The following is a 2,221-nucleotide window of genomic DNA, read 5'->3' on the forward strand; positions in this document are numbered from 1 at the left end:
ATAATATTCTTTCAAGGGCAAATGTCTGGAACTTCTTTGAGCCCCCTCTATACTCTGTCTCTTAAAGTTCGTGCCCACTCCTTGATTCCACTGTCTGGGGAATGAACCATTAAAAACACCAGATCAATGGCAATATCAGCAGGCATGTTAGCACTGGAGGGGGAAATTTGGGGGTGTCCTACCCCTATACAAAGAACAATAGATAACTATTGACTGCTGGAAGGAGAATTAATTAGCCTTTCTCTGTAATAAACTCCCTTATTGGTTGTCCCGTGCAGAGTGGACACAAATAACAAAAACAGACTCACCATATACAACAGTAATATGATAATCAAAAACGTTAACAACTCGAGAGTAGGGAAGATGGGAAAGGGAGGGAGAAGCAATGTAATTCTACTTCAATTAAAAACATAATAAAATGAAAGAATATAGCTATACCCTAGCAAATGTTTCTCCATTAAAATGCCAACTGATTCTTCAGGTACTGCTTCCAAAGTGTTTGCAAGGGCTTTTCTTCCACCAGGTAAGCACAGCATGAATTATTATTTGATGAAAATGATATTTTATTCCATTAATTGTCAACATCCATTGAAGAATTAAGCTGTATTTTGGAGAAATAAACTTAATCTTTCAAAACAAAAGAAACTCAAAGTTAACAAATCATGTGGGTATAGAAATTGGCTCCTACTTTAGTTTTTAATTACATGTGTGCATGTGAGTGCTTCCATGTACATGTATTTGTGCATGCTAGTGTGCACAAGTTTGTGTGCATGTGCACGTGGAGACCGGGGTCAGTCTCCAGTATTATTTTGCAGGTGCTGTCTATCATTTTTTTTTCCTGGGATAGGCCTTCCCACTGGACAGAATATGACACAGTGAGCTAGATTTGTTCTCCAGTGGCTCTAAGGGATCCGCTCATCTCTGTCTTTTACAGCTCTGAGATACAATCTCTTGCAACCTTGATTTTTAGACAATGTGGCTTTCGAGGACTGATCTCAGGTCCTCATGAATGCAAGCAAGCCCTTAGCTATCTGAGGTACTGCCTCAGCCCCATTACCTTCTTTTAAAGAATCTATTTCTTATTAGAAAAAAATGGGAAAACAGATTTCACTAATAGAAAATATACTGGATTTGCTTATTATGAAGTACTGCTTATAAAAATATATATGCTGCCAAATGGTTCAATTCTGGTATCAACATATGGGAAACTATGGCCTTTATCAGGGATGCAATGTATCCATCAAGATTCATGGAAAACATTTTAAAATAAGAAGAAAAAAATCTGTTAGCATAGATTTAACATTCTAATTCTACTGAGAGTTGTTCATCTCTTGAGGTTACTTTTCTGATATGCAGATAGATGATGTAATATGTAACATTTTAATTGAATCTTCTGGGTCTTTTTGTAAGATATACATGGCAGACAGTTAGGTTCTTATAAATGTTCCCGAGTTACTCATTGATGCTGACAGATGCAATGATCTTGAGAACATTCATACTTCATGTACAAGTAGGTTCATCACACAGCTTATCTGTGCTTGCTTACTTTTCAGCAAAACCAGTCTAAGGTGTCAGCCCTCTGGACTGCCTTTAAAATTCTGAGGAACAAGAGAATATTTTGCTGAGGATCTTCTGTGGAGGATGTGTACAGAGAGGAGTTGTAAGAGGACAGGGAATGGATACGATTTAAATAACCACGTTCATGTAACTGATCAGCAAAAGACAAACAAATTTTAAATGGGAGGGTTGGATAATGGGAGTGTGTTGCGGATGGCTCTTTAGGTCTTCTGCTCCAATCTAAGGATGAGAATCTGTTTGGGACAGAAATAAACTAGGCAAACCACGAGAAACCTGTCAGAGTGTTATCAAGCAGTAATTAAGAAGTATGTTTCATTTATATTGTGGTTCTTTCAAACTTGTGTTAATATTAATTTATCTGTCTGTCTTTCTGTCACATATACACAAGTCAGAACTGAGGTTATATACAGGATACCAGTAACATAATGTTCAAAGTTGAATGATGTTTTTACTCACATTACATTAAGAAGTGACAAAAAGAAAAAAGAAAAAGAAAAAAACCCCCAAAAACATGAATCCTTAAAATAAACCAACAAAAAACAACATGTTTCCTCTTCACCTTAATTATTTGGATTTAGCCTGGAGACAGTCTGAGACACTGGTCAGTTGTGCTCACCATTTTGTATAAATCTCTGCTCTGTCA

The sequence above is a fragment of the Peromyscus leucopus genome, chromosome 4 (assembly GCF_004664715.2).
Source record: "Peromyscus leucopus breed LL Stock chromosome 4, UCI_PerLeu_2.1, whole genome shotgun sequence".
Taxonomy (NCBI): domain Eukaryota; kingdom Metazoa; phylum Chordata; class Mammalia; order Rodentia; family Cricetidae; genus Peromyscus; species Peromyscus leucopus.